A 12,937-nucleotide genomic window follows, 5' to 3' on the forward strand; every position below is an offset into this window, starting at 1 on the left:
TTCGGCTCAGGTCATGATCTCATGGTTCATGGGTTCGAGCCCCGTATCAGGCTCTGTGCTGACAGCTCAGAGCCTGGAGCCTGCTTCAGATTCTGTGTCTCCCTTTCTCTCTGCCCCTCCCCTGCTGGTGCTCTGTCTGTCTCTCTCTCTCTCTCTCTCTCTCTCTCTCTCAAATAAATAAACATTAAAAAAAGAAGAATTCTTTATATATTCTAGATACAAAAGCATTGTTGGATATGTATTCTGTAAATATTTTCTCTTAGCCTCTGGCTTGTCTTGAAAATGCTTTCAAGTGGGAATACACTACCTACCTATTAAGGGTCTGCCCAAATGACACAGGATGGAGACGCCAAGAGATTCTACTTCCATCTAATTCTGCTTATCTCCTGTGATGCTTCCATGGAGGATGTTGGGCTCCTCTGAGCAAGGTCAAGGGTTGGAGCCGTGAGTTCTGATAGCCTGGTTTGGGGCTGGAGTTGGGAGGAGACGGAACGGAATTGGAATATATTTATAATGCCTCCGTGTTCCTCAGCCTGCTTCTGCAGGTATCTGCAGGGTTTGTGTCCTTAGCAGCCTGATCCCTGCCCCCTAAGGGGTGCATCTCATTGCCATCTCTCGGTTCCAGCTCCACATTCCACACAGTTTGAGTGTGTGGTTATTGTTAGGCTGATGGGGCTGGACCCACAGCCCTAGAGTGATTCAGGCTCTGGAACCCTCTGATCTGGAAAAGCCACTGATACAGGCCTGAGGCTTCTGGCATTTACCTCCAGCCTTAGACCCAGAGCTGCCTCTCCTCAGGCACCGCCCAGCCCCAGGCTCCCGCCTCAGCCCTCTTTAGAAGCTCAAGGGTCATCCTTCCTTCTTCCCTCCCTTCTCCCTGCCTCCTTTCCTCCTTTCCTCCTCTCCCTCCCCTCTTCCTCAGGCAGCTCTGAGCTGGCTTTCCACAAAACGTTGGAAACAACTTAAATGTCCATCCATAGGGGATTAGTTAATAAAGTGAATACAAGTAATAATATAAATTATGTACATGTAAGCAAAGTTAAATCAAGGTACAATGAATGTTCTTTTTTTAAGTAGGCTCCATGACTGGCATGGAGTCCAACGTGGGGCTTGAACTCACAACCCTGAGATCAAGACCTGAGCTGAGATCCAGAGTATGACACTTAACCAACTGAGCCACCCAGGCGCCCTTACAATAAATATTTTTTAAACTGACAATGTAAATTCATATTCACTGGCATTCAACAAAGCCCACTGCATACTGTTGGGTTTGTTGTTGTTTTTTTTAAAGAAAGATTATAGAATAGCTTGAAGCCATTTTTGCAAAATGGCACCTGTGTGAACAGATGTGCCAAGAGTTTATTTGAAAGGATGTTCAGCCAGATGATCATGCCGGTTAGCCCTGAGAGGCAGAATTTCAGGTGATTTTTTGGTTAAACCTTCTTTAAACGTATCAGTGTTGCCTGGAGTTTTTTCAATGAGGACTATTTTTAGGATCTCGAATTATTTTTTAGGGGGGAAAAAAAAGAAACAAATGTCAGTCGATGTGTCTCAAGAGGCTCCCTTCGGTTTTCTGCCCCAGGGCAGTGGTTGGAGGGTCCTTCCTGGTAAGGGCCAGAAGCTGCATTCTCAGCTGTTGTTTGCCGCCTTGGAGGAAAGGGGCCCAGTGTCCTCCCAGGAGGGCTGCAGGGAGAAGTCTTGGCAGGTGGAGGAAAGTTCACAGTGTGCTTCTTGAAGACCAAACATGGACACAGAGCCTGGGCCCAGAAATAGCCCCTCGCCCCAGAGACCCTTGGAATCCTGCAGGGTCATGTCAGGGAAGGGTGAGCCCCAGCAGGCCACTGCTGGAATCTTCCTTGCAGGCTCTGAAACAAAAGGGAGGGCCTAAGACAGGCTTTTCTGAACACAGCGCTTTGCAGTTGGGACAGAGACAAGCTGGAACCTGGACAAAAAGTTCTCCAAAGTCAGCCCAGCCTAAAAAGTCTCTGATTCCAAGCCAACTGGAGATTTGCTAATTAATGGTGAATTTTATGGTATCCCAGAAATATGATGGTCAAGGCTGCTGAAGATCAATTTCTCCCACTGCACACTTTTTTTTTTCTCATACCACACTGAGACTTATATCTCAATTTGATTTTTTTTTGGCACCAAAGTGCCATTTTCATATCATTATTTAAAAAATATCCAAAAATCTTTCCAACTTTTCATCCTCCAGGGAATCATTCCTCTTTGTCAGGAAGTATTTATTCTTATTTTTCCATAGGAGTCTCTCTACTTTCTACAAATCTCCCAAGGTTGAATAAAGTCCAGTGTCTGGAAAGCCCAGGGGAACTCCAACCCCAACTCAGCTGGGTAATCTCTCATCCATTCTTCTCTCATCCATCACCCATTCATTCATCCATTCATCCATCATCTATCCATCCATCCATCATTCCTCCATCATCCATTCCTCCATCATCCATCCATCATCCATCATCCACTCATCCATTAGCCATTCATCCATCTATCATCAATCATCTGTCCACTCATCATCCATTCACCCATCATCCATCCATCCATCCATCCATTATCCATTCATGCATCATCCACCCATCCATCCACCCATCATCTATTCATTTATCACTCATCTGTCATCCATCATCCACTCATTCATCCATCCATCCATCAGCTACTCATCCATCATGCATCACCCTTCCATCCATCATTCCTCCATCATCCGTTCGTCCATCCATTCATCCATTATTTACCCATCATTCTTCCATAATCCATCATCCATTAATCCATCATCTTTTCATCTATCATCAATCCATCATCCATTCATCCATCACTCATTCATCCATCAACCATCCCTCCATCATCCATCCATCCATCCATCCATCCATCATCCATCATCCTTGCATCCATCTATCCATTCAATCACCCATCTGTCCATTCAGCGGGCACCCTCTCTGGAGCCAGGGACTGGGTTGGAGTGAACTTTGGCCTTATTTTCCTGCACTCTGTGAAGACAGCATATCCTCCACAGAGCCATCACAGGGAGTGGGAGCATTATGCTGGACATACAGTGCTGTCATTGAATACCTACCCCACTTAGTTATCTGGGATGATAATAATATCTATCTTACCAAGTTGTAAGGTGAGGTGCTAGGTGAGGTGCATAGGTGAGGTGCTAATGACAGAGGGAAAGGTCTTGTGTGATTATTAGAGTCCAGGTGCTCAACTGATGGCAGGTGAGTTCTTTTTTTTTTTTTTTTTATGTTTTATTTTTGAGAGAGAGAGACAGAGAGACAGAGCACGAGTGGGGGAGGAGCAGAGAGAGAGGGAGACACAGAATCCGAAACAGGCTCCAGGCTCTGAGCTGTCAGCACAGAGCCCGACGTGGGGCTCGAACTCACAAACTGTGAGATCATGACCCGAGCCGAAGCTGGATGCTCAACCGACTGAGCCACCCAGGCGCCCCCTGAGTTCTAAGTTCCTTGGCAGCAGGGACTCTGATTCACTCCTGCACCTTGCAGAGCCAGCATAGGGTGGGTGTCCAGTAGCTGGTCTCTGTGGAGCCTTGTCCACAGCCCAGCTCCTGGGTCACATGGTGTCTGATGAAAGCCACACATGACCCTGGACTCTGGGCATGATCTGTGCCTCTGTTAATCAGAGGTCCCAGAGAGAAGAAACTTCTTTTTTTTTTTTTTTAATGTGTATTTATTTATTTTTTGAGGGAGAGCGAGAGCAAGCCAGGAGGGGCAGAGAGAGAGGGAGTGAAAAATCCCAAGCAGACTCCATGTTGTCAGTGCAGAGCCCAGCTCGGGGCCCAAACTCACGAACCGTGAGATCATGACCTGAGCTGAAACCAAGAGTCAGACGCTTAACCAACTGAGCCACCCCGGTGCCCTGCAAGAAGAAACTTGGGTATACTGCCCCCACGTTCCCAGAAAAGAAAATGCTTAGGGTAATCAGGTGGATGAGGAAACTTGGGAGCAGTGATGCTGGACCAGGCCCTTAAACAGAACACACTCTTAGGAAATAGCTACTGTATTGAGGAATTCAGGTTCCGATTTTACCAGAGAGCCTGCAGACCTGATGAAGAATCAGCCTTTGGTTTCCTTTTCCGGTATCCCACCCTGCCTGCCTTGTTCTTTCCTTAAGATCCCCTTTTTCCTCATCTCCTGCTTCTAGGCCAAATAGCACCTACGAGGAATCTAAACTTAGCTCCTAAGGGTCATCACCCTGGAGGGTTAAATTTCCCTAGACCCTGGGGGATTTTCTGACACATGTGTGTGTGGACGCACACGCATACACACACACACTCACACATGCAGAGGCCAAGGATGTTGACAGCTGCGTTTGTCAGGAGCAGTGGATTCCCAAAGAGTGACTTCCATCACAGAACTTTTCCTAAATCCCCTGAGGAATTGTTACATCAACTCCCCAATTCCGGAGTTCTTTTTCTGAAACTCCTTTTATATTATAACATGATGACTAGAAATTTATAAATAACCAGTGAATGACCACGCCGGGAGGGTGGGGGGAGCAGTTGGCCAGGAACACGGGCAACAAGGCGATGATGCATTGACCATAGAGGATTCGAGACAACGATGAGCACTAACTAGAAATCAGTCTGCTTTTATTACCCCCCTGCCTTGGCCATTATAAGAGATGTGACATCAGTGATAAGTACTCCTTCCTGTCTGGGAGGACGTCTGCCCCACACCGCCCGCCCTTGGGATGCCAGTGTAGTGGCATTAACGATACTACACTAACAAAGTATGTTCCTAAAGACAAAAAACAAAACCCCCCAAAAACGTGTTCCTGTTTCAAAGAAAGAAGTCGGAAGGAAATTCTGCCACATGCTAAAACATGGATGGACCTTGCGGACGTTATGCTAAGTGTAACTAAGCCAGTAACAAAAAGACAAATATTGTGCGATTCCACTTACATGAGGTCCCTGGAGGAGTCGAACTCTTAGAGACAGGAAGTAGAAGGTCAGGTGTCCAGCGCTGGGGAAGGGGGCTGTGGAATTAGGGTTTGATGGGGACACACTTTCAGTTTGGGAAGATGAAAAGGTTCTGGGGATGGAGGGCAGTGATGGTTGCACAGCAGTGTGAGTGTACTTCATACACGAACTGTATACTCAAAAGTGGTTAAAATGGTTGATTTTTTTTTTTAAGAAATTAGGAAACATATGCCAGGTATTTCTTTTTTTTTTTAAACGTTTATTTATTGATTTTTGAGAGAGAAAAAGAGAGAGAGAGAGGCAGAGAGGGAGGGAGAGAGAATCCCAAGCAGGCTCCGTGCTTAGCACGGAGCCTGATATGGGGCTCAATCCTGCGAACTGTGAGATCATGACAAGCTGAAATCAAGAGCCAGACACTCAACCAACTGAGCTACCCAAGAGCCCCCAAACGGTGGATTTTTTAAAAAAGAAATTTTAATGTTTTAAATTTATTTTTCAGAGAGAGAGAGAGATGCGGAGAGCAAGCGGGGGAGGGGCAGAGAAAGAGGGAGACACAGAATCCAAAGCAGGCTTCAGGCTCTGAACTGTCAGCAGAGCCCAACGCGGGGCTTGAACTCACAAACTGCGAGTTCAGGTGACTGAGCCACCCAGGCGCCCCCAAAATGGTCAATTCTATGTTATGTGTGTCTTACCACCATAAAAGACAGAAGGAAGAAAGGGACAGAGGGAGGAAGGAAGGAAGGAAGGAAGGAAGGAAGGAGGAGGAGGAAGGGAGGGAGGGAGGGAGGGAGGGAGGAAGGAGGGAGGGAGGAAGGAAGTCAGGCACCATCCCAACACAAGTCAGAGCCCTGAGGCAAACATGGGGCCACACAGACCTGGCCTTCCCCCATCATGTAACCTCAGTCAAGTCAAGTCAATGTCAGCAGCCTCAGTTTCCTGCTCTGTGAAACCAAATTGGTAATCCCTATTACATCAGAGGAGTCAAGGCAGGTTAAACAAACCAGGTAGTGGTGCCTGGGTGGCTCAGTCCGTTAAGCATCTGACTTTGACTCAGGTTGTGATCTCATGGTTTGTGAGTTCGATCCCCACGTCAGGCTCTGTGCTGACAGCTCAGAGCCTAGAGCCTGCTTTGGATTCTGTGTCTTCCTCTCCCTGCCCTTCTGCAACTTGAACTGTCTCTTTCTCTCAGAAATAAATAAATATTAAAAAATAATTTTTAAAAAACCACGTAAATAAATACATCTGGGTAATTCACTCTTGAAAATTTAATGTGAGAGTTTGTTGGACAGGTGTTATAGGAAAGTGTCACCAGACCAGTGGGCAAGTGGCCCTTGATGGCCAGCAGAGCAGAGGTCGGGAGGGCCAAGGAGCGGGGCTCAGTGGAGGGCGGGGCTGATGGAGGAAGGAGACGGGGAGTGGGGGGCTGATGTCAGGCTCCCAGTCTGGTGGATGATGTGGCTGTTACTCATGACTGGGGCTTAGGCATAGGGAAGGATGAAGTGACTTCCATTTGAGGACTCGGGGTCCATCCAAACTGCTTTTCCTCCTGCTTCTCTGAGTCCTTCGCATAGCAACTGTGGGCACCAGTGTGCACGCTGATTCGATTTATTCAAAGGACACCGGCTCGATGCCTGGCTTGGGAAGGTTACTGAGCATGCCCACTGTACATCCTGGGTACATTCTGAGTGATGGAGGAGGGACACCTGTAACGCAGTGGGGGCAGGGGGAGAGCCTGGCTCTGGGACCCATATGCCCATGCATGCATTCCACAAGTATAATGAGCAGTGACTCTTCCTGGCAGTGGGGATAAAGCAGCGAGTAAAACAGACAACACCCCCACCCTCATAGAGATTGCACCACCGGGCTCTGGGGGCTGGTGGCAGAGCAGGAGGTGGAAAATAAACAAGTAAATGTTCTGCATTTAAATGTTAACAAGTGCTGCTAGGGAGTCTGATGGGAATGCAGTGTTGAGGTGAAGTTTGATTTTAGACAGGGTGACCAGGAATGGTCTCTAAAAACTAAGACCTGAGGGAAGTGAGGGAGGCACAGGGAGTAGCAGGTGCAAAGGCCCTGAGGCCAGCACTGGCCAGATGCATTTGACTGGCAGTGAGGAAGCCGTGGTGGCTGAAGAGGGACAATAGTGGGAGTGAGGCCAGGAGGAGTGGAACGGGGCGGGGTGGGGGGGGAGGCAAGGCAGCACATGAAGGGCCTCATAGGCGATCTGTAGGCATGTTGGGGAGCACTGGTATAACCTGAGCTAAATGTTGCAGGGATCCCTCCAGCTGTGTCTGTGGAAGAGCCCAAAGGGGAAGGGGCACGGGCCAAAGCAGGGATGAGGATGTGAGGGGGATTCTGGAGCAGGGAGAGTGGTGGGTTATCTCAAATGCCTTGGGCAGAGCAAGGGGGCCTGGGACCGTCCCTCTGATAGCCTTGGATCCCACAAGTTCAGGCCTCCTGTAAATCATCCCGAATGCCCACTACTCACCAGGGACCTCGGTTTGAAACTACATCAACTTATGTGTCTCTGTCATTGTCACCCACCACGACATCCAGTGGGTCACCAAGTCCCGCTCCAGCCCTGAATCGACTGGCTGCATCTGCACTTCGATGGCCTCCAGGCACCTGGGTGTGAGGGTCCAACCCTGAAGCTCCACGCTTCACTCACTCAGAACCTGGCTTCTCCCCATACTTCCCCCTCCAGGAACCAGGAGGTCTTGGAGTCAGACCCTCCCACCTCCACCCCCACCAGCCACGCCCCCATATGCCCCTCCTCCCTCTAGCCCCGCCCCCAGAAAGAGTCCTCGTCAGCTCTCCGAGGCTAGTTGAATATTCTAAAATGACACACTAAAGGGGCGCCTGGGTGGCTCAGTCGCTTACGCGTCCAACTCTTGATTTCAGCTCAGGTCGTGATCTCACGGTTTGTGGGTTCGAGCCCCATGTTGGGCTCTGTGCTGACAGCACGGAGCCTGCTTGGGATTCCCTCTCTCCCTCTCTCTCTCTCTCTCTCTCTCTCTCTCTGCCCCTCCCCTGCTTGTGCTCTCTCACTTTCTCTCAAAAATAAATAAATAAACTTAAATAAACTAAATTAAACTAAACTAAAAATAAAGTCCCCTTCAGACAGCACAGCCTTCACTGCCTGGACCAGAACAGACAACCTCCATGGAGCCCTCCCCTGTACACCAGGTCACCTTTGCCCTGGCACCTGACCCTGTCACCCCTCTGGCAATCCTGAATGGCCTCTGTTTCCAGGGGAACCATAGCCATTTTTCTTGCCTCAGTGCCTTTTCCTATGCTGTTTCCTCTGCCTGGAGCCTTTTTCTCCCAGTGTTTTACCTGCTAACTCCTGCTTCTTCTGAGGATTTGGTTCTGGTATCACCTCCTCCAGGAAACCCTCCCTGATCTTCCTTGCCTTATGTTCCCAATTGTGGTCCTGCTCCCACTCTGCTGGGAAGGGCCCATGTCTACTTCTGATGGGAGGGTGGGGACCAGGTCATCTTGTTCACCATTGCACGTCAGGGTCTGCCACACAGTGAGGACTCAATAAATATTTGTTGAATCAACATGTGAAATTTTGTTCCCATTTCCATTTTGATGCGAAAGCCAACCCCATTCTCACCAGCGCCCAATCTCCCAGTCTGATTTGGGAATAAACACTTGGTAACTGTTCCACAGCAGTGTTAAGCCTAATACTCCCATTTTAGGAGGAGGCCAATCTAGCCAGATCCCAGATACCTAAACACCCAGAATGCAAACCCCTTCCTGGAGGGAGATATCCCCACCCCACCCTGTCCCTTTTCTGTGGATACTTCATAAGGGTCTCAAAAGGCCACAGCTGCAGAGGCTGAAGGTCCATGGTGCCTCCAAGGCTCCCGTCTGTGCCTCATCCAGACATGAGAAGCAGCTGGAGTCCGGGGCCTCCTCCTAGACCAACTCCATCCGCCTCAGGGCTGGGGCCCAGGCAGCAGGCTGCTCAGAGCTCCCCATGTGGTTCCAATGCACATCCAAAGACCAGATCCATTGACTTGAGTCAGAAACCAACCCTGTGGGGAAGGGCCAAACGCCCCGAAACACCTGCTGATTGCTGAGGGCATTTAAGGCCCACGGGGGGCTGGAGGCTGTGCTTCCTTTCTAGGTGAGTAACGACTGGGTGGGCGCTGGGGGTTCCGGGTGTGGCCGTGTCCTCCTGGAATCCTCTGTCTGGGCATCGATGGGACATCTTGCTCCTGTTTGGGGATTGGGCGAGGCTGCTACAGCCTTGTCCCCTCTGCAAAAGCCTGCGGCCTGCGTAGAGGGACGGCTTCCAGGGAGGCTAGGCCAGGTCTCTTCCTGTTGAACTCAGCCTTGGTTTACAGAAACTGTGCTAAGTAGTGCTCGGCTTGCTCTCTGGGTGGGTGAGGAGGATGTGACCATTGTTGGGTGTCTGTTTACTCTTCAGAGCCCATGTTGGGGCTGACGGTGCGTGGGACCTGACCACACGGCAGCCTATAGATCTGTGTGCCTGTGTAACCTCTCCCTGAAATGCCCACCAAGACATGTTCACCTGTAGGAATCACTCCCAGGGTGGTTCTGCCCCTCCCAGAGCCTTCCCAAGCCTCACAGTAGGACCACCGGGAAGAGGACCTGGTCTCCTGCCTCCTTTCTTGCTGGGCCCTCTGCTTCCCAGCCTTGGAGGCACACCTGACTGTGTGTTTCCCTGCACCAAACTTAGTGTCTGGACATGTTTTGCCTACGTTGGTAAGCCCCTGTGAGTGTCAAGTTGGGGTCCCTGTGTCCGTGGCACCCCACCCCTAGCCCTGCATGCCCCCATGGTTGCTTCTTCACCCCTGTACTCCAGCCCTGCTGTGCGAGCTTTCGGACCCATGCACACTCAGTGACCCCAGCCCTTCCCGGGGAATGACCCTTGATCCAACCCCATGTGTAGTTTTAGCTTAAAACAAATCCCACTGTTCAAAGAAGTGGCTGTTAGTGATGCAGTTCTGAATATACGTCAATAGATGCCCCCAGTTGGGGTGCCTGGCTGGCTCAGTCAGTAGAGCATGTGACTCTTGATCTTGGGGTCGTGAGTTCGAACCCCATGTTGGACGTAGAGATTACTTAAAAAAAAAAAAAAGTCCACAGTACAGGCAAGTGGAGAAACATGTGGCCAAACTGTGTCTATCAAACCCCCCTTCTATAATTAGCCCCTTGGTACGCTTGTGAATTTTTAAAGGTTAACTTGGAGGAGGGGTAGGTTATGGAAGTTAATGTTCAATCCATTTCTGAGGTATGGAATTTTCTATACCATGAATGTGTGTAAAAATCTGAAAAATACTTTCTAGAAGCTGACTCTTGGATGATCTAGATCTTAATTGAAAACCGTTCTCAATTCCTGAAAGATGGTAACAGTCAGAGCTCAGCTGGATCTAGAAAAGTATTTAAAAATTGGCCTGTAATGCCCCAACCAGAGAAAGTGACTCCGTGCCATCAACAAGACTTAGAAGTCCCCTAGTCTCCCTTTCCACCAAAAGGAACAAAAAGTCAAGAGCAGCTTGGGAGCCTGGGAGACCATGAGGTTGGTCAGGGTCCCTTGCCACGTGCCCCTCAGGGTAGGAGTCTCCTGGTGTGTGGGGAGCAGCAGAGGTGGCCAGAGGTTGGGTCAGTAAAGCCTCTACATTGGTGATGTTTGCCTAAATAGCTAATTTGGCTTTCTTTGGATCTCAAACTCTGAGAACCGACGAAGACAGGTTCTGACTTTGATCTTGTGCCTACCTCCGAGCCTGGGCTCTTTCCTGCGACTGGTAAAGGGTGGCAGGGTCATGGCTCTCTGGACGCTACAAATAGGAACGTGAGGGGAAGAGAGCACACTTGGAGCTGAGGCCAGAGAAACTTGCGAAAGCCAGAAGAATTTGCTTTGCTTTGCTGACTATCCCCAAATGAGTGGTTTGGCTAAATCAGTGACTTTCAAACTGCTCCTTCGAGATGCCCCCGGGGGTGGGGGAGGGGAAAGGACCCTGTTCCATCTGAAGTAGAACTTTTTCTGCTTGGGCATCTCCTACCGGCCTTCTGCTTGATATTTGATTTGGAAGGAAGGTGGCGATCACCTGAACCCCTGGATCTACTTCTAAGCTCCCTTGTGGCCACATGTTCCGGGCTGTGGCAGAAGGATGTGTGGTTCCCGTGGCAATAGTCCTGGAGCAGGCGCTGCCTTGGGTCTCTCCCGAAACAAAAGCATTTCATCCCCTTGTACCAAACTGGCCTCATGCACATTCAGAGGGTCTCTTGGACTGAGCTGGTCGGCCACGAACAGTGGATGAGATGGCAATGAAGTGGCCTCCCTCGCTGAAACCTACGCTTTCCTATTTTCCAGCGTCTCCCCCGTGCGTTGAGCGCCACCCGTGGTAGTGACTTGTCTTCCTCCTCAGACCTCGTTACAGAGCTTAGTGATCCGAAGCACAGACGTGGGAGTCAGATGGAGGCTGAAGTCCTGGCTCTGATGTTTCACAGCTGTGGGCACTCTGGGCTTCTGTGGGAAGTGACCTCTGACACCGTTTCCCCACCTGTAAAATGGGGCTCTCTCCACCTTCCTGTTAATGTTGCTTCATTTAATCCCGAGTGTCCGACATTCCTGGCATGCAATAAATGTTTTGGCCGTTGCTCCCTGAACTGAGCCCTTAATACGACTCTACTCCAGACTGATAAAATGCCACGTGCCTTATCTCTTGGAGATGTAAAGCTCCTTGCTCTGACACAAATCTGTTTCCAGCTGATAACTGTCTTGACCCTGGTTACTCTAGCCGACTAGCAAAACTCTTTGGAGATGGTGTTTTAAAGGGTGTCCCAGGGGTGGCTGGCTGGCTGGCTTAGTAGAGCATGTGACTCTTGATCTCAGGGTGGTAAGTTCAAGCCCTATGTTCGGTGTAGAGCCTACTTTAAAAAAAAGGATGTTCTGTTCTTTTGGTCCTTAAAAGCAACTCTTCTTTCTTATGGAGCAGAATTTGAGATTATTTAAAAGTAGATGAAAGTCTAGAACATGATTACTCTCTGGCTTGAGGCCTAGCCCGCTTGCTCTTTCAAGCTGTGGCTGGCTGGTGGCACTGTGTTTAGGGAATCGTCCTCGGTGGCCTGGTAGCTGCTGTTACAGCTTGTGCCTCAGACACTATCATTCTTTTGTTCTGACTCAAACTCTTTTTACCTGGTCCCTTGCTGGTTCTTTCTTTTAGGCCCTACCAGGAATGTCATCGAGACTCTGTTCTCAAACGGAGTTCATCTCTCTTCTTAAGACCTCGGTCTTGGCTCTCTACTTCTGGAATTCTACTTGCCTACACGGTCCCATCCAAACTGATGTGTCTGAATTAGTCTTTCCTGGCCAAATTATTCCCAGCTGTTGTATGCTCAAGAATAGAGGCAATAGACTCTGGTCTTTTTTTTTTTTTTTTTTTTTTTTTTTTTAACAACTTAAAAAATTATTCTTGAGAGAGAGAGAGAGAGTGGGGAAAGGACAGAGAAAGGGAAAGAGAGAGAGAATCCCAAGCAGGCTCCCCACTGTCAGCACGGAGGGCCAACTCATGAACTGTGAGATCATGACCTGAGCCAAAATCAAGAGTCTGACGCTTAATAGACTGAACCACCCAGGCACCCCAACTCTGGTCTTCTTTATCCAGTTTTCTCTCCAGTGTTGTCTGGCTCATCCCGGATTCTTGGGAACAGATGGACGTTCATTGCACACTTGTAAGAAATGTCATTCCCAGCTGCCTTGTAGAAAGTTAAAATGTGGCCTGATTTGAATAACCTCCTCTAACTGGGGACCAGCTCTCTTTGTGACCTACCACCCACCACCCTCAAAGATTTGAGTACCTACTCACTATATGTCATGCATCGTGAAAGGGCTGAGGAATCGTAGCTAGGACACATGTGACCCCATCGTGATTGGGAATAGGGAAAGGAAGATAAACAAGAAAATATTGGGTGGGTGGTAAAATCTGTGGAAATTATAGAACAGACTGAGAA

General features: G+C 49.2%; 1 protein-coding gene across 1 annotated transcript in view; it reads left to right on the forward strand.

The window, feature by feature from the left end:
- ATP5MF (ATP synthase membrane subunit f) overlaps window positions 1-12,937 on the forward strand; it is a 616,357-nt gene that overhangs the window by 204,140 nt on the left and 399,280 nt on the right. The gene's annotated exons all lie outside the window — the stretch shown is intronic.

The sequence above is a fragment of the Panthera uncia genome, chromosome E3, assembly GCF_023721935.1.
Source record: "Panthera uncia isolate 11264 chromosome E3, Puncia_PCG_1.0, whole genome shotgun sequence".
NCBI classification, from domain to species: domain Eukaryota; kingdom Metazoa; phylum Chordata; class Mammalia; order Carnivora; family Felidae; genus Panthera; species Panthera uncia.